Consider the following 22,779-nt stretch of genomic DNA (forward strand, 5'->3'; position numbering starts at 1 on the left):
CAGGATATATTTTGATATAGACTCATCGAATGGTCATGAGTAATCAAACACTTGTATTTTGGTATTTATATTTTGTTTGAATATTTGGGTTGGAATGTGTTGAATATTTTGGACATTTAGATATGCTTTGTTGAATGGATTAGAAACTAGTTTTTGTTGAATATATTTAATTTATATTTTGGATTAGTTGATGGATTCTTATGTGTTAATTAAATTTAAAGATTGAATGAATGTGTTTAAATTTTGCATAGGTGAATGACAAGTTTTATTTGATCGCAACAAATGTTATGGTGTCGCTAAAAGTGACAATTGCCAACAAATTATTGTGTTGCTAAAGGTCTACAATTAAAACAAAATTTTAACTTTTGGCAACAAATATATATGTCACTATCTGTATGACTTTTGACAACAAATTTAAGAATTTGTAGCCAAAACTTTCCGCAACAACCCTTTGGCCACAACTTGGCGGCGATTTTATAATTGTCGAAAAAGACATTTAGCGATGAAATTTTGACTTTTATCAACAATTTTATACGTTGTGAAAAATGATTTTTCTTATAGTGATATATATAGAAAATCAAGTAGATATTGGAATATGAATTGACATAGATGATTAGAAGTACACTAGCATTTATTGAGCCTTTTAACATGAAAAATAAAGCATATTACCAACACGACTAGCTGACTGTGAGTAAAATATTTTCTAAAAGAAGATAAATATAAAAAAGGATAAATTATAAATACACCCCTGAGGTTTGCATAGAATATAGATTGCCCCCTATGGTTTTGGAAATTACAAATACCTTATTGTTAGAATTTTTTATTTAGCATAATTAATAGAAAAATGAAATTCTTAACTACCCTCCTATACAACAATAGAATTATCTTAATTATTGATTGAAATATATTTTTGACAACATTAAAAATTGTTAATTAACTTGATAATTTAGTAATAAAAAGGTTCATTTGTTATACGATCCGAAACTTGAACCACAGGGGATAATTCGTATTTTAAGTAAGTCTCATGAGGTGTATTTATGATTTACCCTAAAAAAATGTAGCTTGTACTAATAAGCATGTTTTGACATCTCAAAGAAGTTACACTAAAAAAAGCTTTTGATTTGGAAGCATTATTGTAGAATCGTGATTATTGTGTAGCGTATTGTATTGTGTATCGAAAGATACAATAACATGGATTAAAAAATATAATTTTTTTTCTTCATATTACATATAAATATATTATAAGAATAAAGAACAATACCATATAATTATTATATAACCAATGACCTGAAAATTTATCTCTGACAAACTTAAAAATTGGTCAAAGAGACAAATATACATTCATAAAAAAATCCAAGCATCAAATTCATAAGATATTGGGGGGAAAATAAAAATTTAATATAACAAAGGGCAAAATGGAAAAAAAAGGGGAAAGGACATATAATAATGGTAAATTATTGGGATGTTTCCAATAATTCCAATATTGATGAAATGTTCAAAACTAATTACAAAGATATGAAATCTTTAGTCAAAAAGACAAAAATGACCTTTTTCCTCATCCCTTCCCTTTCATCCTTTCTTTTTTCTCTACAACTCCAATGGCTTGCCACTCACCACCTGCTACCACATTATACCCTATCCACCATCCCTAACTCTCCCTCATCCTCTCCTGCCATCTCCATTGTCACCATCACCACCGTTGACCCTCAAATAAACCCCTTCCTAACCCACCCACCATTACCATCAACCGCCATCAAACTCTCCCACTTGTTTGCCCAATAACTGTTAGGATCATGGACACCCAGAAAATAACAAGCAATCACACATACAAATGAGAGACAAATATTTATGTGGTTTAGCCCAATGCCTACATCCACGGAGAAAAAATGAAAATTTTCACTAAACAAAGCAAATACAAAAACAAGGTGGAGAAAGACTCTCACTCAACTCACAGCTCTCTACCTCTCAAATTTCTGATGATCCATTCACCCTCTCCCTCCCATCTCTATTTATACACACAGAGAGAGAGAGAGAGAGGGAGGGAGAGGGAGGAAAACCCACCAAAATTTCTACCTTCTTAACGGTGAGAGTCAACAAAGGCAACAATGTGAAGAGAATGGAGAGCTGGTCTTGCAGATGTCCAGCTCAGACCTCCTTCACTTGAGGTGGAAGTCCCCGTATACCATCTTTGCATGACTCTCTGCTTGCATTCATAAGGGTGGGAGCTAACAATTCTCCCCCTCTATACCCACATGCATGGCTGACTTCTCACTTGAAGTCCATCCCGGCAATGTCTCTGCAAATTTCGAGTTTGTCTCTCGAGACCACCTTTGAAAGCATGTCAATTGGATTCTTATTTGTATGGATCTTGATAAGTTTCAATAACTACTTTTCCATCACTTCGCATATCCAATGATATCGAACATCAATGTGCTTTGTGCAAGAATGGTACAGTGAATTCTTGCTCAGGTCTATGACACTCTGGCTATCACAATGTACCGTGAACTTTTCTTTCTTTAATCCCAACTCTTGGAGAAATTGCTTTAACCACAACATCTCTTTCCCACCTTCCGCTGCGGCAATATACTCTGCTTCGATTGTGGATAAAGCAGCCTTGGCTACGATCAGTGGCACTACTTTAGCTGCCTTGGCTGCGGCTTGTGCTACTGCTTTGGCTGCGGCCTGGGTTGCTACCTTGGCTGCGGCCAGGGCTACTGCCTTGGCTGTGGCTTGTGCTACTGCTTTGGCTACCTTGGCTGTGGCTAGTGCTGCTGCCTTGGTTACGTCCTGGGCTTTGGCCTGTGCTACTGCCTTGGCTGCGGCTTGTGCCATGGCCTATGCTGTGGCCTTGCTAGGTACCCCAGCCTTGGCCGCGCGCATGCAAGTTAGGCCGCGACCTTGGCAAGTGACGGAACCTTGGTTGGAGCCTTGGCCTTGTGCATGCAAGCTAGGTTGCGGCCTTGGCAGTGCCGCAATCTAGGCCGAGCGCATCCAAGTGAGAACACGGCCTTGGCAAGTGCCACCGCCTAGGCCACGCACTTGCAAGTGAGGCCGCAACCTTGCCAAGTGCCATAGCCTTGTTGCGCGCATGCAAACAAGGACGAGGCCTTGTTGTGTGCCGCGTGCGTGATAGCCCGGACTGCAGCGCTGACAATTATCGCAGCCTTGGCCACGGTGCAGGCCGTGCGCTTAATACCCAGGCCACAACCTTGCCAAGTGTCATAGCCCAAGCCATCGTGCAAATGAAAGACTTCGTTCAGCACGTGCTGTCGACGCATAACTTATCGTAAAGTGTTAGCATTCCGCTTAGGACATAGGAATTTTGTTTCGGTAAGCACGTAAATCATTTTTTTGTGTCAAGGCGCACACTTGGGCTATATTACTTGTTTCCCAGCCTCGGGAGCAATTGGTCGCGAAAAGGGCAAGGAGGGACGAATCGGAGCGACGTAGTGCTGAATCTCAGTGGATCGTGGCAACAAGGCCATTCTACCACTTACAACACCCCATCGCGTATTTAAGTCATCTGTAAAGGATTCTACCCGCCACTCTAGATAGGAATTGTACTTCAAGGCAGCCCGCACGACTCATCTGCCACGCGGGCTTCACCAATGACACGTACCTTTGGGGGCTGGATGCCCCCTACTGCGGGTTGGCAAGCAGGCGGCGAGCACGTGTGTCGCTTCTAGCCCGGATTTTGACTTAGAGGCTGTAGACACCCCATTTGTGACCGTCCTCAAGACTTGGACGTCACCATTTGAACACTCGATGATCATCCATGTTTGTGTTCGTTTGGAGTTCCCGGAGGCCTTGGCTCGCGTGCCTTGCCTCAGGATCTCCGAACTCGACCGTTTAGTGTCTGGTTTCACACTGAACACTTGTGTTTTGCCTTGGAGAGGCAGGGTAGGGCTTGTAGACCATCCCCACCCACCACCGGTAATGGCTAGAGGCCACCGGCTGGTTTTTGCTGCCACCGGCAATATACATTGCCGGCCGGCACTATTTGTTGCCGGTCAGCACTTTTTAGTGCCGGCCGGCACTCTTTTTGGCCAAGATGGCATTTTTGGCCGGCCGATTACTGTGCATCTGCTTTTGCAGATATTTTAAGACAGTTGTCTTGCTTTTGCTCCCCTCCATACACGTGTATGGAGGGATCTCCCTCTTATGAAGCTTGTCTTGTAAGCTTTACAAGACAAGAAGTGCCATATAGAGAGGAGAGGGGTCTCTTGGCTTAAGAGGTTAGAGAGTTTAGATATTTTGAGAGCAAAAACAGCTATTGTTAAGCTCTGGTTTTAGGGTTTGAGTTAGATACACTCCCTATATCTCTTTCCCTCTCTTTTGTGCACTAGGTGTTTTGTGTCTTACTATTGCACACAAACACCTAGTGTTTCACCTTCCTTTGGCTCTTGAGGTTCTAAGGGACTGGTTTTGAAGTTTTGGTGTGGGATCCAAGCTAAAGGAGGCCATTGGAGCACCATTTGTGAAGGGATCATCAAGGGTAAGAAACTTACACCTTTATTCCCCATTTTTGCATTGATTTTCTACCTATCTTAGAGCTGTTTTTGTGCTTATTGTATAACATAAAAAAGTTCTATCTTTAGGCCCTCTTTATTGTTTATTAAGAGTGTTTTGTTGTTTGAGGGTGGTTGACCCCCCCATAGGCCTTGAAAGGCCTCATTTTGAGCCATTTTGTGCTAGCTCCGGGATTTTGGTGTTGGGGTCTCTTCACCACTGAAATCTTGAGGGATTTCAGTGGTGAATATGATGCCTTGAAGTCCCAAGAAGGAGAGGGCCACCCCCTCTCCTTGTTGTCCTTGAAAAGGGCATGTTTTGGACTCTTGAGAGAGCATTATGCTTGAGTGTGTGTTGAGCATGCTTAGGTTGTTTTTCATGCTTATATATCCATAATATAACATGATTTTAAGTTGGTTTTGGTACTCCATGCATGCTTAGCATAGTTGCCTTGTAATGCCTTGTTATGCCTTAACATGTCTTAGGTTGTTAGCCTTTGTGGGAGCATGTTTTAGGCTTAGTCTTGTGAAGATTTTGTGCATGTTTTGCCATGTTCTAGGTCTGTCCTAGGTTGTTTGGGTCGAATTTGGCATGCATCATATAGCTCCTTTGTATTTAGGCTTGTTGGCCTTGAGCATATGAATGTATAGCATGGCATCTTTGCATTGTTTTGGTGATTTGGGACCATCCACCATGCCATTTCAGACCTTATTGTATGCTTGAGAGCTCGCATTTGATGTCCCTTTAATGCCTTGTAAGGTTGTCATCTCATGTTCCATGTTTTGGTGTTTATGCATGCCTTTGTTTTTGAGTCATTTGGATGCCATCTAAGTGGTCCTTAGGCCTTGTATTAATGTCCCAAAACTCTGTTTTTGGTCAATAAGTTCATGCCATGTTTGGTTTTGCTAAGTGTAGTTCAATACTCCATTGGCTTGCTTTGAGCATTTGGGCCATTTGTTGCATGCTTGGCTTGATTTATTGCTTGGTTCGGCACCATGTTTTAGCATGATTTCAATGCTTATGTTGCATGCTAACTAGTCCATGATTCCCCCTTTCAAATGTGTTTGAGGTTTGTTCAATTTTTGCCTAAGTGTTGGCCTTTCAACATATGTATGTGTGCATGTGTATTTGGTCCCTCTTTGTGGTACTTTGGCCCTTGTTTTAGGCCTTATTGGGGCTGCCTAAACCATGCCTAAACCCACCATTTCGTTGGCTAGCATTGCCTCATGTTTGCTTGCATGCTTGCATAAGTGTATCGCCATGCCATGTTGCATCCTTAGCTTGCATGCTTAGGTTGCATTGCATCTTGCATGCATGCCTTGTTCCTTGACTTAGTGATAGGAATTGGGCCTTGTTTGGTTTGATTGGCTTGCATTGCATTTGAAATCAAAGTTGCATACTTGATTCTTTGGGCCATCATGCATAGAAATGCGTGATTGGTGGTCCGAGAATCGAGGCACATGCCCCTTTGAGTCATTATCATGATAAGGGACATGGTTGGTGCATATATGCCTTGAATTGTGCTGCCATGCTTTGCCTTGCCCTCTGTTGCTGTCATTTGCAGATTCTGCAGGAACACTCTGCCGACCGGCAGTGTAAGGTGCCGATCGGCAACAATTTCTCTGCCGACAGCTTCATTTTGTGCTGATGGCCACACACCACTGCCGGTGGTAATTCCACTCAACCGGTGGCACTCCCCAGTGTCCAGGGATGCAGTCCTGAGGTTTTGACAGCCTCCAGAGGAGTGAAGGAAGGAAAACAGAGGCAGCCTATGCATGGCGGCGCGTTTCCCGAGGCGATTTTCCTGTTTTTCTTAGTTTTAGTTATTTTGCTTAGCTGATTAGGCAATTTGTAATTATTAATTAGCTTGCGTAGTTAATTAATCTGTAATATTTATTTGGTCCCTCCGAGCGAGGGCAAATCTGTAATAAGTGTGTGTGGGTGGTGTGTATGTCTTCCAACCTCACTTCTTTCTTTCCTTTTATTTACCTGTTTACGATGGTAGATTAGGGCACGTTTAAATTAGCATACCTTATGCTATGCATGCGTGCATTCATGCATTTGTGCTACATGTATTAGGCTCGGTACATCACGCTAACTGCATTTGTACTTCAAATTCTAAACTGAATATGTGATAGTTGTGCATTCTCACATGCCATGTTTAGGATAGCCGAGCCTATTCTAGCAACACTTTGTATGCGATGCATTAGGCACTTAACATGGACTTGGATCATGCATGTTTGCTAACGAGTTCTTTGTTTTGGCACGGAGTACGATGTAAGTATTTCCGCTTTAGCATATCGCATGAGTGTGAATGTTGCCATGTCAGCATGCTTAACATGTGGCTAGATGCTTATGTGTTATAAACTGCTTGGATGCCTGTGGGTGAAGGTTGGATTGTTGGAGTTGGAAGAACTCATTGAAATCCGTGTTTTAGCCTACTTGCGAGTAGCAAATCCAAAACATTTTCCAAAACAAACGGATATGCAATGCTTATTTCCAAATTAGGCAATCTAGTCTATAATTGTTTGCTGCGCGCATAACATAGTAATTCTAGGCTAATAATTGGTTTAAGAACATATAAAGTTTTCAAAAACGGATATCACGGTTAGTAGAGGCCGGTCTTCGAACCGAGCGAAAGGGGGTGCTCATAGCTGACCTTCCCCGATCGTACCCAAGCTCCCGAGCCGAGACAACTCCGGTGATGACGGACATGTGGCCTTCGGCACCGAGTCAGGGTTTCCTAAATTTCCCCATTTTAAAAAATATTTAGGTGGCGACTCTGTATCTGGCAAAGCAGTCCATGTTTGGCACTACTTTTTCAAAAATCTGTTTCTCAAAACGATTTGCCAGATTTGGACTCTTTGGTTCAGATTAAGAACCGCGACACAAATCGCGAGTCCGAACTATAGCGTGAGGCCCACGCGGGCGCGTCTACAGAGGCATTCAGTCATAATCCAGCGCACGGTAGCTTCATGCCACTAGCTTTTCAACCAAGCGCGATGACCAATTGTGTGAATCAACGGTTCCTCTCGCACTAGGTTGAATTACTATTGCGACACAGTCATCAGTAGGGTAAAACTAACCTATCTCACGACAGTCTAAACCTAGATCACGTTCCCTATTGGTGGGTAGAAAGTCTCGCGCGAGCGTGAAAATTTACGCTCATGTTATGTTATTGTAAATTGCTATTCGAGACCTAACTACAATTTCAATCAATATCAGCAAGCACAAATATGACCAACAACATTGATGATATGAGTTACAAAACTACATCTTTAAGAAGTTTAATTATGTTGTTTCCTTTCTCTCTCTCTCTCTCTCTCTCTCTCACACACACACACACACACACACAATCAGTCAATCAATCAATGTGATATATTTTGAGCACATTTCACCTCCCTGCCCAAGTGCAACAAAGGTGACCCTTACAAGCTGAAGTGTAACAATGCTTACCTTTGCATAGGCTGTTTTTGTGCTATATTTTCAATTATCCAGTGATGATCATTGTCATATGTATATCACCCAGACCTTCTTGTAAAAAAATAAATTTAAGTAAACAAGAATAAGAATATCAAGGTCATCAGATATTTGGGTTGCACTTTGACAGTGCTTTGAGGTTTACATTTGGAGCATTTCTTTTCATCTAGATGCTATATTCATTTTCTTTTTCATAAGCGTAGTAGATTTTAAGTTGCCTATCTTTTTTCACTAGACATCAAATGGTCTCTTCTCTATTACAAATTACAAACAGAGAGATAATAAAATTATTTTCTTCTTTTATTGTTTGTTTAGTAGAAGTGTGCAATTGTGAGGTTATGCATTTCTATGTTCAAACCAATTATCAACAATAAGTATGCACTTTAGAGAGAGAGAAATTTGTCACAAAAGGACAATGTATGGAAGTAGAGCATAAATGGTGTCTTTTTAACATAGTTTAGGTGCTGTGGGACATTGTTCTATATTTTGGGATCATTTTAGGTTATCTAATCACTCAAGTTCCAGCTAGGCTTTTGTCTTGGGGTCATATTGGATATTGACAATCTCCTCTAAATGTATGCCAAGCCTCATGCTACATTGTTTCTCCATGATAACAACAATCAAAAGAGTAGTAAGAACAAATCAAAAAAGTAGCAATTAAATGTATAGCATCTAAGGACTCCAGTAAAGAAGGCCAAGCAAGCAAAAATAAAGACATGGTTTCAAGGAATAACCTACTAAGAACAAGTGCTACAACATTCTCCAAAACACAAACAAAAGGAAGCATGGACGACGCTGGTTGGTTTATTGGTAAATTGCTAATTAGTCTTATATTGTAGAGACTTCTTATTTTCATCATGCTCTTTAGTTAAGTACACTATGTTAATAGACGTCTGATGTACTCTTTTTCATTAATACGTATATAATCACAAGAAGCTTTCATAAAACATGCCACATGCAACATATGTGCACAAAAATTAGTATATATATTTAGTTAAATTTTACATACCTTTTGGGAATGTTGCGGATCATAACTGTTGTACGGTTATCTTCCCCTCGCATTATGCGAGTAATGTCAATTTTGTATTCTTCCATACATGAACTAGTTTCCTCGTTTTCAAAATCTGAAAGGTTGATATCAACTAAGCACACATGTTTTCATAAAAATAAAAAGGTAAAGTAACTTTTACCTCCTTGTAAAGGAATAATTCCAACTGAAACTGGTCCTGTGATCAAGAGTGGTGAGGCATCAGAAACATATCAGTACCTAATGAATAGAAAAAAATCTAATTGGCAATAATCATACCAGGAAAACTTGTTGAGCTATTAGCAAAGATGCTTTCTTGCACATATGCATCAGATCCATCTTGTATAAAATCTGAAATTTTAAAATCAGTTAAACATGCATGTTTTGAAAAAAAAAATCCCGTAGTTTAGATAGTATGTTTTGAGTTGTCCTAATCACTAACCAAGGAGCTTAAAGATCCTAAACTAATGTAAATGACTTCATGTTGAGATTATGTTTTGAGTTGTCCTATTCACTAATCAAGGAGCTTAAAGAACTTAGACTAATGTTCTTGACAATTTGATGTTAAGTCAGAAATGTTAATTAAGATTAGTGATAACTAAGTAGGATTAATTAGTCCTAATCAAGATTAATTAAACTAATTGGAGTTATTAAGATCTAACCTTGATTAATTAACACTAAGCTTGATTAGCTAAGCTAAGGAGAGAGGATTAGAGATTTGGTGAAGCATGCAAGAAGGGGAACCATCCACAAAGGAGAAGCATACACACACCACACCTAGTTTCCTTACACCTCCTACTCAGAAGATTAGGCTAGGTTGCACCCTTGAGAGACAAGTGTCTCTCTTCAATTATATATTAAAAAATTCAGCTTAGAGGAGAGAGAAATTGCTGGAAGTTTGAAAGCAAGAAGAGAGGTGACAGGAAGAAGAAAAGAGAAAGAAAAGGAAGAGTAGGAATTTGAGCTTGAAGATCTTGAACCTTAGCACCCGAACCTTTGAGTTGAAGTAAGTTCTTCACTATATCCTTTGTTTTGATCATCACGACTAGTAAAAGTTGGGGAAAGATTAAGTTATGGTGAAGTTAAAAGAGATTAAGGTGGTGAGAATTCTTGATGAAAAACGTTGTTTTGATCTTGTCACTTTGAAATAAATAATGTTTTCATGTTTTTCTACAAGTTTTGGATGTTTTACAATAAGTTTTCATAGTCCCAAGCCTTAGAAATGAGAAGAGAAGACCTTGCACAAGCTAGGAAATTCGAAGTAGAACACAAGATTTAGCATTGCATGAATCTGCACATGCCCCAATAATCACCGCAAGTGCGGCAAGGGTCCCCGCACGAAGAACCCAATAAACTGTTAAATGTGAAACTATTGAATTGTCCCAAACTATCACCTAAAACGACGACATGCGAAAATTAACATAATAGCAAATATTAGACTTATTAAATATAAAACTATTGAAACCTGCTTTCTGCGCTTTAAGCCTAAAGTAAGTCTGCTCTGCCAAGTCATCCTTGCAACAATCTCTTACTGTGTCAAAAGCACGACAAATTTCTACAGTAGTCTTCGATGTTGGTCGTAGCATCCAATCTCTGGCTCTTGTAGCCAAAAAGTTTGCAGCCTGATTTCCCTCTCTAGGGATGCAATCAAACATGTATCTTTTGAACTCTTTAAGAGGCAATGTTCTGTAGGTACAAAAAAATGCATTAGTGCAATGAAAAAAATATCATTTGAAAAAATTCAAAATAAAAATAAATAAAGCAATAATTCCATACCTGTAGAGATCGTAATATTTCACTGGTAATTCGCCGCATTTAATAGCTTTAACAATGAAAGAGTTATCCAACCGTATTAATATCTTTGTGAACCCATATTGTCGAGCTAGAATGAGGTTACATTCGACAGCTTTTAACTCAGCTTCGTAGCTGTTGCGTACACCTTTGAGTGGTATAGCATGCATAGCTTTGATCGTACCCAAATGATCTCGGAAAACTACCCCGCTGCCGCATAAACAATCCCACCTATCTTGATGAATGACGCATCTGAATTGATTTTAATCCAATCCACCGGTGGAGGAATCCAAACAACCCTACCAATTGGTTTTTCCAATAGTGGAGTATTAATCATACTCGACACCTTAATTGTCTTATCTTTAATAAATTTCTCAAAATGACAGTACTCATGCGGACCCAATTTCAAAAATATGTCCATATACTCCTTTACGAAAATGCGTGTAAATAAAACTAAAAATGGAAGTTGAATAAAAACGCAAGTTGATTCAAGAAACCACTGATACCTTAACGCTCTATTTGGAAGTTGAGTTTTTATTCCGACTATTTTTCTATTATTTTGGGGCTGTCAAAACTCTGTATGTTTGGGCTAAAGCTTGGGTTCTAAGGCCATTAAAGGTTGAGGGGTGTTCCACCCTTCTTTGTACCTTGTTTTGGAGGTCTTTCCCCTTATGTTTCCCACCATTTTACTATCTTTTTCCAAGCTTTTAAACACTGATTTTCAGAGTTATTTCAGTGGCCAAAATCATGTGAAGTCCAAATTTGGAGGGGTTAGCCTCCCTTCCTTGTATCTTGCTTACTAACCTAGTTTGTGCCATGTTTTAGCATATTAATCTAACTATTGTTAGCTCAATTCCAGCATGTTTTAGGACTGTATTAGACTTGTTTTAGTACTGTTTTGGGCTGGTAATTGCATTTGAGCTTTGTTTTGCGTGCTTATAATGTAATAGTCCTCATGAGCTCGGTGTTCTAGGCCTTAGACACCTTCTCTTTTGAATTGATAGCATTTATTTATGTTTTTCTCACTCATTTTCAGCACTTAATCATCTCTGCAACCTACTTCCTTTCTTGGCTTTTGTTTTGCTTTGAAAGTGGTTCAAACAACTATTTGTTTAAAGCATGAGATTGAGGTGTCATGCTTAATGGTTTAATCCCTTAGGGGGTTCATTACCAACAGTATGATGTCTTTTTCATGCCTAAAACAACTTTTGATTTGAGCCGTCTTTCCATTAGAGGACTTAAACTCTCCCTTTGGACTCAATTGATTAAAGGATAAAAAGGTAACTAAAATGGAGTAACTAAAACTTGGAATTAAAAGTGGGCAAGATAATAATTTGGTTGTGTTCAATCAGACGTTAATTGAATACATGGAAGCTTGAACAATTTCAAACTCATTAGTGATGAAATGATTCAAGGTTTCAAGGTCACCACTTCCCTTGATCATTCATGAAAGGGAGGAGGTTTGTGTCTTGTTTTGCATTTATTGAACTTGCACACTTGGTTTCATAAGCCATCATGCAATGAAATTGCATCCATTGATGGTTTGTGAACCAAACTTGCTACTTTTTTGATTTGCTCATGAAAATGATGGGTGAGTTCTACAAACAAACCCTTAAAAATACCCTGTATATGCTCTGTTTGTCCTCTATTGCAGCAAGGAGAACTAGGCAGTAGTGGCCGGTAGGCCATCACTGGAGGTCGGCAACCTTCGTCACTGGCTGGCCAGCTATTGATGCAAAATTCAGCAGTGTGTTTCTGAAGCAGAGCAGGGTTATTCTAGAAGTGGGCAGCAGTGTATGCGTTCTATTATGCAACAGAGGCTCTTCGGAAGCAAAACGGTGGTTCTTTCGGGTGGAGACTGAGCATGCGCATGAACATCTCTCGTTTCCCGAGTCGGATTAGTTAGCTTATTGCTTAAGTTTACTTAATTCTTTTAATTTCACTTGTATTGTAATTATTTAATTAGTTAAAGCAGTTAACTAGTTGTGATATTGTAATTATTTAGCTAGAATAGTTAATTAATTCAGTTTGTAATAATTAGCTTAATTAGCTTAGCTTTAATTAGTTAAGTAGCTTAGCTAGTTTATTCATTCGGACTCTCCTTCGTGAGAGCGCAATGTAATAATGTGTATGTTTTCCAACCCCACGTCTTTCTCCCTTTTTTTTACTAGCTTATGATGGTTAGTTTAGGGACATCATGTTTTGTTTAACATATTTCATGTCTGCATCCATTCGTATTGCATGCACCGAGGCTCGCCTCATCATTCTAACTGCATTGTCATTTCCAATACTTCTTCGAATACGTGCTTAGACCGCATGCTATTTAATTATTTAATATGCCATATTAGTAGCCGAACCTAGTAATTACATATCACATGTATTGTATTAGCCATATTGCATAGTTAGGAATCATGTATTTTTCTGACTCATTTCTTTTTTGGCTTGGAGTACTAGGTAAGTCTTTACGCACTTTAGCATATTGCATGCGTGTGATTGTTGCCATGTCAGGCATGCTTGCCATGAGGCTAATTGCTTGAGTGCTATAACTGCTTGAATGCCTAAGGCTTGTTGCTTGAATTGGAATGATTTTAGTAGTGTTTATATGTGATCACTTTCGGGTAGAAACTAATCCGCCTCGGGAAACGAGAGATGTTCATGCGCATGTTCAGTTTCCACCCGAAAGAACCACTGTTTTGCTTTCGGAGAGCCTCTGTTGCACAATAGAACGCATACACTGCTGCCCACTTCTAGAATAACTCTACTCTGCTTCAGAAACACACTGCTGAATTTTGTATCAGTGGCCGGCTGGCCAGTGATGAAGGTTGCCGGCCACTACTGCCTAGTTCTCCTTGCTGCAATAGAGGACAAACAGAGCATATACAGGGTATTTTTAAGGGTTTATTTGTAGAACTCACCCATCATTTTCATGAGCAAATCAAAAGAGTAGCAAGTTTGGTTCACAAACCATCAATGGATGCAATTTCATTGCATGATGGCTTATGAAACCAAGTGTGCAAGTTCAATAAATGCAAAACAAGACACAAACCTCCTCCCTTTCATGAATGATCAAGGGAAGTGGTGACCTTGAAACCTTGAATCATTTCATCACTAATGAGTTTGAAATTTTTAAAGGTTCCACGTGTTCAATTAACGTCTGATTGAACACAACCAAATTATTATCTTGCTCATTTTTAATTCCAAGTTTTAGTTACTCCATTTTAGTTACCTTTTTATCCTTTAATCAATTGAGTCCAAAGGGAGAGTTTAAGTCCTCTAATGGAAAGAAGGCTCAAATCAAAAGTTGTTTTAGGCATGAAAAAGACATCATACCGTTGGTAATGAACCCCCTAAGGGATTAAACCATTAAGCATGACACCTCAATCTCATGCTTTAAACAAATAGTTGTTTGAACCACTTTCAAAACAAAACAAAAACCAAGAAAGGAAGGAGGTTGCAGAGATGATTAAGTGCTGAAAATGAGTGAAAAGCATAAATAAACGCTATCAACTCAAAAGAGAAGGTGTCTAAGGCCTAGAACACCGAGCTCATGAGGACTATTACATTATAAGCATGCAAAACAAACTCAAATGCAACTACCAGCCCAAAACAGTATTCAAACAAGTCTAATACAGTCCTAAAACATGCTGGAATTGAGCTAACAATAGTTAGATTAATATGCTAAAACATGGCACAAACTAGGTTAGTAAGCAAGATACAAGGAAGGGAGGCTAACCCCTCCAAATTTGGGCTTCACAACATGATTTTGGCCACTGAAATAACTCTGAAAATCAGTGTTTAAAAGCTTGGAAAAAGATAGTAAAATGGTGGGAAACACAAGGGGAAAGACCTCCAAAACAAGGTACAAAGAAGGGTGGAACACCCCTCAACCTTTAATGGCCTTAGAACCCAAGCTTCAGCCCAAACATACAGGCCTTGTTTGGTTTGTATCTCAGAGACAAATTTCTGAAATCTTCTCTGAAAACACATTTCTGGAAGTAATCAAACCAAACAGATTTTCTCAAAAAAATTCTCAAAAATGTGTTTGGTTGTCTTTTTCCAGGATCACTTTTCAAAACAAATTCTCAGAAATCCGTTTGGTTAGTTTTTTCAGAAACACAAAATACAAACACCCCCAATTATGTAAACATGTTCTTTTTTTTTTTTTTTTTTTTGAGAATGAAGCAAAACAGCACAGCATATATTATGTATTCATCATGAAGTTTTACAGATCAAGCAAGACAACACAGTTGGTGTTCATGTTGTAGTTGGTGTTCATCATGTTGCTGATCAAGCAAGACAGCACATATCATACATGAGTAGAATTTTCACAATGAGCAGAATGAAAGAGTTAGTGATATAGAGTACTGAATTTTCAGAATGTGCATGTACAACCATTATAGAGTACTGAATTTGAGTGCAAAAATCAGGTGTAAGAAAGAATTTGCATGTACAACCATTATAGAGTTAGTGAAAAATCAGGATGGGGATACTAACAGAAATCTTCCACTATTTATATGGATTAGAACGTGCAGAATGATATCAAATTAGTAATATTAGAGCTCCAAGAGCTCCTTGAAACCTGGGAGTTTAAAACTGAACCACCTGGAAGAATAAAGATGTGGTTCATAATGAAACTGTAGAACCCATGTCGAATTCTTATTCGTTCTACTACTCCTATCAAATGCTCCTTTCAAATAAACCACCGAACTCTATAATGTGATGAAGGATAACCCAGTTACCAGACTAGAATGAACACAGTACCTATTACCACACTGACAACATACAAATATCTGAAACAGAAACATGACATGACAGAATCTAACAGATTAACAAAATCTATTAAAGCACTCTTTATTTGTCTCAAGGGCTGAAGAGTAACAGAATTTATTAAAACATGTAAAAAAACATGTAAAATTGGATCTACTACTACTACTACAACAAACTAAAGAACTCCTGCTTCAACATGTTTCATCAAAAAAAGTATACACTAAAACCAAGCGATCCACGATCAACACGCCAATCCAATCAGCAGCATAGTGATGCAAAATTCTTCTCAGAACAGATTCTTGTAGATTATGAACAACAGAGAAGCATCTGTTCCATGACCAGCAACAGCATAGTGATGCAGATTATGAACAGCAGCAGCATAGTGATGCAGATTATGAACAGCAGCAGCATAGTGATGCAGATTCTTGCATATTCAGAACACAGAGTAGCATCTGTTCCATGACCAGAAAAAAGAAAGCAGCATAATGCAAATTTAACATACACAGAGAAGCATCTGTTCCAGTTACAGATTCAGAACACACAGAGATGGGATCGTTCCAGTTACAGCATCTAAATATAAAATACAGATTCACCATTGCATCTAAATGTAAAATACAGATTCACCAGTTACAGCATCTAAATTTAAAATACAGATTTAGAACACACAGATTCAACATCTAAATTTCATCTAATCAACTATCCACTGTTTCTAAAAATTAATCTAATCACAACTATCCACTGTTTCACTAATTTGCCAGCAACACAGACTTCAACACATGGATACAGAATATCACCCAGATAAAGAAGACACAGATTCAGAACAGCACCACAGTGAATTTGATTGTAGCAACCGCACCACGCGTCCTTAGATAATACATCCCTGTCTTCAAACCCTTGCATGTCCAAAAATTGAATAATAAGTATTTAAGTAAGTACATAATGCAAATAAATATGTATGCATACACTACTCTTAAGTATTTAAGTAAGTACATAATACACTACTCATAATGCAAATAAATATTTAAATACATAATACTACTTGTTACCATATACCTATTGTTGTATGCCTCCCACATAGATGCTGCAACCTCATCTCGCCATTGTCCCATCTGCACTAGTTGTTCACGTGACATGTTCACGTGGTTGTGTTGTTGCATATCTGGTACTCCATCTTGATTTCCGTGGACATTTTGAACTCCAACTTCACCCTGAACTTGACTTGCACCTTCACCTCCACCTCCACCTTCACCTTCATCTTCATCTTCATCTTCATCTTCGTCTTCAACGTCATCTTCATCTTCATCACTTGATTCTTCCGCATCGAAAAATTCATCATGCTCTTGCACCGTTCGGATCCAATTGTGGAGAACACAACATGCCATAACGATTGGCCCTTGTCGTACCATATCATACTGTGGCATGTGTCTCAATAATGGAAACCGTTGCTTTAACACTCCAAAGGTTCTTTCTATGACATTCCTTAAAGAAGAATGTCTATGGTTGAACAACTCCTGTGGACCATGGTAGCGACACCGCCTATTGAACTCTTGCAAATGGTATTTTTGGCCACGATATGGGGCTACGTACCCGGGCATGTGTGTATACCCGGCGTCAACGAGATAATACTTGTCTACAGTAAAAATCTTTCAGTAAGAACATGTCATGGCATATTTGGGTGTGAAAAAAAGGAAAACTCTAAATTAAAAACAAATACACTTACTAGGTGGTGGGTGTGGAAAGTCAGCAGAATTTGTGGTAAGTGCTTCTAGGAAAATTCTCGAATCGTGTGCACTACCTTCCCAATCAGTGTACACAAACGTAAACTTCATGTCAAATGAACATGCAGCCATGACATTTTGAGTTGTATGCACTTTTCTACCTCGATATGGCATTTGGTCATCTTCTGGTGCCACAACAACAACATGTGTGCCATCTATGGCCCCTACACAGTCCTAGTTGACATAACTTTGAATTAATTTATCAAATTTTCAGTCTCAATAAGCCATATAAAATAATGCAAATGAACTGCCATTTTTTTTACCTTAAACCATGGCCAGTATCGTCTGTCATTCTGAATTTTATGATGGGTAACATCCATGTTCGGTAGTTGGATTACAAATGGCGCAAGATTTCCTAACGCCTGCATCATAAGTACGAAATGACGATGAATTGTCTCATTTGAGTGCTGAAATCGATCTCCAGCATTTCTTGTTCCTGAACTTTGACCACAGATAAATAAAAACATAGCCAACGACTCTTCAAGTGACAATCGCATGTTTGACCAGTCTACAACATTTCTATGAACAATCTGTTTAACTAATTCCACAAATGTCAGAACTTCCATTCGCAATTGTTCACAGATTGATTTAGGATTTCCACTTAGTAAGAATTTTATGTACTGCTCACCGGTGTATGGACAATTACGTTGCGGTTGTCTCGTAGGAATGTCACGTGTTAGTTGACAAACCATGTGTAAGTCCATCAGATCATCGTCATCGTCACTGCACAGGTCGTACATATTGTTCGATTGCCTTCTATTGGGTCGTGACGATGACATCTAAAGCGGAAAGTGTAAAACAGTCAAGGTATTATGAGTAATGACATGAGTATAGCACTAAAAATTTAATGAGAACATTGCAACGAAGGAAGCATGGCGAAAATATATTACGACAACATAGTGGTAAGTCTAAAGCAAATGAACGTAGACAACATGCTATAGATAGTTAGGTCAACACCCAACATAACCCAAACCGAAAAGGAAAAACAAACAAATTAAAACAAATATAATTTGGGTTTAACAAATGCGAAAAACAAAGAAAAATACACCCAAACAATTCTGCAAGCATCTTTATTTCCTTCACCTCAAACCGAACAGTGGGATGACCATGCTTCTCACAAACTGAGGATCCAAAGGTACCTCATTTCCAGTTCCATGGTCATAAACATGGTTCGCCATTCTAGTGATGTGAACATGTTCATGGCCTTCAAAAACAAGCTCGGATCCAGGGCCATTGATTTTAGGATGGTCATACATGCTGCAACGGAGTACGTATCAGCTGCCCCAGCGTTGGCCTCTACTTGAAGGTAAAACCGTTCACGTGCTTCACATGAACGTTGCCATGATTGCAGTGCATCGTCCATTTTTGGGTTCTTGCTGGACTGACCCTGGCCACTAGACTTACGCTTACTTCCGGAAGTGCAAGATTCATCTACTACGCCTTTTCCTGACGTATATGCATGAAAGCGTTCATCCATTTCTCGCTCATCATCAGATGTGGGTACACCCTGACGAGAAGAACGCACAAAAGCGCCAGTGGCAAATGACTTGGCAAATATTTCTGACATGAGCTCATAATGTTCAAGGCCTTTGGTTTGGAATTGTTTTGCATTTGGGTGTGCCTACAAGTTGTAAACATTAATTAATCATTTAGAAAATTATTTCTCTATGCACATGGTTCTGCTAAATGTATGCGCCAAAATGATTACCTGAACATAATTTTCCCAAACATCGTCTGGGGCTGTCACTGTTTTAGTGATTGGATCCCAGCCCAAACCCGTGTGGTTTTTCAGAGCAACAAACTCTTTGTAGTTCGCCTTCAAACGCGCAAACTTACCCTTCAATTTTTTTTGCCCATAATTTTTTCCAACCTTTTTAGTCATCTCATCATCAATTGTTTGCCACTGTCTTGGGTAAAAACTCCTATCTTTCTTTGACATGGAAGGGCCCTCTTTCTTAATTTCCTCCACCAATATTTCTAAAAATATCTTGACAATTTCGGTCCCCCACATCTTAAAGTCGTCATTGTCGTTAGCCATTCTACCCTAATACAAGTGAAACAAATTACAGTTTATAGTTATGTGAACAACTTAAGTTCCAGAAAAAGTTTGGTAGTACGTAATATGAAGCATATGCATAATAATAGCCATTACGAATATATAATATGAGATTCCGCGTGCAAAAGTTTACCGGATACAGACAATCGTTTTCAGCAGTGGAGGAATTGACTGATGGTTGAGGTGATCTCTTCCTCTTGGCCCTTGGTGTATTGAACAATGACCGAGGAGTACAAAGTTGGCCTGGTTTTCAAAATGAGCAGAATTTATATTGCAAGAATGAGCAGAATCATGAACAGCAAAATTTTCAGAATGAGCAGAATTTATGTACGCATACATGAGCAGAATTATCAAAGCACAATTTTCAGAATGAACAGAATTTATGTATGCATACATGAGCAGAATTACGAAAGCAGAATTTTCAGAATGAGCAGAATTTATATGGCATACATGAGCAGAATTATCAAATGGGAATTTTCAATCTGTGTTGCCAATCTGTGTTGATCCTAATTAAGATGGCTTTTCTACCTGCCTGATGATAATCTGTGTTGATCCTAATTAAGATGGCTTTTCTACCTGCCTGTTGATAATCAGTTAGTAAAGTGACCACTTTGATAAGAAGAGTAGGAAAGGAAAGATAGGCAATGCCTCAATTCTTCCATTCCCAAGTTAGCTAATGAATGTTAGATCGCCTGCTTTTAAAATGGTTCCTTAAACACTTTATATAGTTCATTAATGTCAAACATTACCAGGTAGTGAGTAATTCTCGTATTTTGTGGCCACATTGGACACATTTATATCTAATGACTAATCAATGGAGAGAGAAAACTAAAAAGGAGGAGAGCACTGTTGTACTTTTTAACATATCTAATTAACTGTTTTACTTCGGGCACCACAGTTTGTGGATAAAACATTATTCTCTAATTAATTTATATACTTTATTCTTTACAATTTATACACTTTGGTGGGTATCACTCCAATTTAGCATTGTCATTCTAGTACCTAGATATTCACTAAATTAACAAATGTTAACACACAGGAAAAAAAAAATCTCATTTTATCATATCTTATCAGTGTTCTGTCTTTTGCTAGTATTGTTTTTGTTTCTTTGTTTTTCTGTTGTACTTTGCCTTCATTAAAAAATAAAATACACAAAAAACAAAACATATAGGAGAGATCAGACACCCAACTCCTTCAAGAAAATAAATTAGGAAGCTTTGATTCATAACTGCTCTCAGTTAATGGCATTCAACCCATCACCCACCTGTTTCACAACACTAGTCACTCTGAAAATTCTGATAGTATGAGAAATTAATCAACATAGTAATGACAAGCACCTAGACATGGAGAGATCACTGGTTTATTTCTTTGTCACTTTGAATTTAGTAATGACATTCTTCTAAGATTTTGAAACCACTAATTGTTGTGTTTTCTCGTCTATGTTATCCATTAATGTTGTTTTCGATATCTCTTCACTATATCGCTTTGAACTTTAGAGGTTATCAAATGCATCACTCTAGCAAGCTGAGACATCAATTAAATGAATATTTTGAAAAGTCATTTTGCTTCTCTTTTTCTTCTTCTTCTTCTATTAGATTTTCCAAAAACAAACAAAGAAACAACTAACCTTTTAATCTTTATAAACCATAACCTAAACCCAGAAAATGTCTGCATTGTGAAACAGATGCCTTCTTGGAACATCATCCCCGTTAAAAAACATCTATCTAGATAGACAGAATGATAATATTCTAATTTCTAATAAATATAACACATAATAAGGGAGCAAAAAACAAAGCTGTCGTCAACATGAACTCCATGAATAATACAAACATCAAGAAGGGAATCTCAGAAATTCGTATCCATATATATATATCTCAACCTATTAACAATTGGTGCGTTTATCCTTAGGGATAAAATATGAAGAAATGTTGAGCTAAATAACTAAACAGGCATTTGACCTAGGGAATTATCAATGTGCCACCTCCTATTAAAGATCATTTATTCGACAAAAAGACTTAATTCAACTTAATCTCATGTTCTCTTCTCTTTTCTTTTCTTTTCTTCTTTTTTTGGCCTTTTCTAGATTAGTGTAACAAATTGCATCAAGGTTTTGCATGATATGCAAGGATATATTACAGTATATGACCATAGAATCCATGCATTTTCGGGTAAAAATTGTATCCTTCTTATTTGAGAGCTTGAAAATGATATCAGCAGAATTGAGGGACCTTTAAATTATTCTTTCACCTTCATTGTTTACTGCTGTGGAACGAAATTCGTGGCTCAAATCAGTGTAAATTCATCTTTTCACAAAAAATGGGGAGAAACAGCCATTTTCTTATCAGAATTGCTAATCCTAACAAGAGAACTATCTGTAATCTGCATATGTTCTATGAGACACCAAATACATTAGGCTAAGGTTATTGTGTGATATTGTAGAATATTACAATTAAGGCACAGCATTAAGAATGTGTTATCTATCAAAATCAGTAGTGACTCTGGTGTGTGACTGTATGGACTACGATTTCGAAAATTTACCGATTACGAAATTCACCAGAAATTGACAACCCAAAGGCAAAAGCCATGTGAACTTTGTAAACTAAAATCAGTCAATACATTGTTCAGAATTGACAAACCCAAATGAAATTTAAAAAAAAAAAAAAAAAAAAGTAGTCGTGCATTAGAAATACCTCTTGCTTGCCTGCTTTTGGTGGCCCTCAAATCCCACCGTCCACAACGAAGTTTTGAGCACGGCCTCTCCGTTTTTGCAGCCAAGGATGAAGTTATGCTTCGTCTTCGTGGGGTTCGAAGGTGGTTGGTTTGCATTTTATAGAGCCCAGAAGAAAAAAATGAAGGACTTTGATGTTACAAGTCCCGATTGTGAGAAGATTTCATTCAGTTTGACTAAGACCAAAGCCAGGGCACGATTTGGGGAAATCTGTGAGGCAGAGAAGTTGTGGTTGTTCAAAGAGGACCCGTACGAGCAGATGCCCCCTATTGCCTCAAGCCTGTGCGACACAGAGATGAAGGAGGTGATAGACAGTGTCGGTGCGTCTAATGCGGAAGATTTCTCAAATCTTGAATAGCTTATTGATGGAGAGAAGGCAAGTGGGTCTTCGAAGGCACTTGGGCGAGTGCAGATCTTGGTGTACAGGTGTGGATCGTCTTCCTTGACACAGCCGATAGAGAGCCGTTGAACTGCCTTTAATGATTTTCTTTGTATCACAGAGATAGGTCAGAAAGGTTCTTTTGAGAGAGAGAAGACCGTTTTCAGAGAAGTTTTGAGAGAGAGAAGTTCCAAAACGTGTTTTGAGATAGTCTTCAAAGAATATTTCAGAAACACGTTTGCCAAACGTGTTTTGGTACTTTTT

General features: G+C 38.4%; 1 long non-coding RNA gene and 1 other non-coding gene across 2 annotated transcripts in view; both read right to left on the reverse strand.

Annotated features, from left to right (window-relative positions):
- LOC114284806 (uncharacterized) overlaps window positions 1-22,779 on the reverse strand; it is a 40,052-nt gene that overhangs the window by 4,828 nt on the left and 12,445 nt on the right. The window lies entirely within an intron of this gene.
- On the reverse strand, window positions 7,896-10,663 carry LOC114310763 (uncharacterized). The gene is made up of 3 exons (XR_014329969.1): window positions 9,296-10,663; window positions 9,180-9,215; window positions 7,896-9,113 (listed from the first exon to the last, which is right to left on the reverse strand). It is a non-coding gene; the product is annotated as an uncharacterized LOC114310763 (transcript).

The sequence above is a fragment of the Camellia sinensis genome, chromosome 5 (assembly GCF_055761805.1).
Source record: "Camellia sinensis isolate YWXY chromosome 5, ASM5576180v1, whole genome shotgun sequence".
Taxonomy (NCBI): Eukaryota; Viridiplantae; Streptophyta; class Magnoliopsida; order Ericales; family Theaceae; genus Camellia; species Camellia sinensis.